Genomic DNA, 1,498 nt, shown 5'->3' with positions numbered 1-1,498 from the left:
CGAAAGGACAGACCGCCGCATTCGGTGTGTGGCTCTGGTGCCTCATACTGTACCTGCAGCAACAATTAGAGCAGCAGTTGGCATGACAGCGACGCAACAAGCTATTACAAATCATTTACTTAAAGGCTATTTCTGAGCCAGATACCCTGTAGAATGCATTCCACTGACGCCAAACCACTGCCATTTACGACTTCAGTGATGTAAAGTGAGAGCTCATTGGAGGGCAGGGTGGAAATTTGTTGTGTTTCCTAATGAAAGCTGTTTCTGCTTTGGTGCCAGTGACAGCTGTGTGTCGGTTAGGAGGAAGCCAGTTGAGGACCTGCGACCAACCTATCAGCATGTTAGACACACTAAACCTACACCTGGAGTTATGGTCTCGGTTTTTTTTTTTTTTTTTCCCAACTGGAAAGTGCTTGCCCACATACCACTGTTACATACCACTAGTTACATTGTTGACATGTTGCCTTGGTCTTCTAAATCACCAGATCTGTTTCCAATTGTGTACATATGGGACATCATCAGACGACTACTCCAGCGCCATCCACAACCAGCAATAATCCCCTCTATAGTGAGTGACCAACTAACAATAAGTGCAACAGGCACGGGAACTCCATTTCACAAACTGCCATCTGGCACCCATACAACAAAATGCATACATGTTTGCATTCAACATTCTGGTGGTTACACCTGTTATTAATAAACCAACATTTCACATTTGCAATTGCTTATCTCGCACTTACATTAAGCTGTGGTCTTGCAATGTTAATCACTTAAATACATTACCTCAACAAACATATTTCCAAAATTTCATTACTCCACATTAATTATTTTTTGGTGTTGTGATTTTTTTGCAACTCAAGAGTTGGAACAGCATTTTATGTGACATCCTGCACCTGCTGGTTAAATTGTTTCCATTTTACATTTTTGATATCATTGCTGAACCGCAAAATTCTTTGTCGCAGCCAATGGTTTACGTGAACAACTCATGGGTGATGCACCAAATGTTGTGGTAACAAGCAGAGCTCAAACGTGTTTAAATAAGGGTAGGAAATGTTAAGATAATATTTTTGAGTGGTAATATAAAAAACACAATACATTGAGGGATAATAGATGCCTTTATACATCAGGAGAAACAGTCCTGTTCTCAGAAAATTGCCACCTGATGGGGTGAGTGGAACAACAGTATACCTGCTACATGTAACGCAAAGAAGTTTCTCATAATTTTTGTAGATAAAATGCTGTGTTAAATATTTGCAGTGTGCTGAAGGAATAAATTGAAGCAGAAAGTGCAATTCCCCAAGCAAGGGCTGAAACAGCATATGGAACCATATAATGCAAAACAACAGGTGATATTGTGCATAGACCTTCAATGGGTAACTTTTGTCCATAGTTTAATCATTCTCTTATATTCTATCAACAGTATTCCTCTTGCATCCAGACAATACATAATACTAGTAATAACCACTTTCATGTGTTTCTGTCACAAAACATTCCCAAG

The sequence above is a fragment of the Schistocerca cancellata genome, chromosome 6 (assembly GCF_023864275.1).
Source record: "Schistocerca cancellata isolate TAMUIC-IGC-003103 chromosome 6, iqSchCanc2.1, whole genome shotgun sequence".
Lineage (NCBI taxonomy): Eukaryota > Metazoa > Arthropoda > Insecta > Orthoptera > Acrididae > Schistocerca > Schistocerca cancellata.
This window is presented reverse-complemented; position numbering follows the sequence as displayed.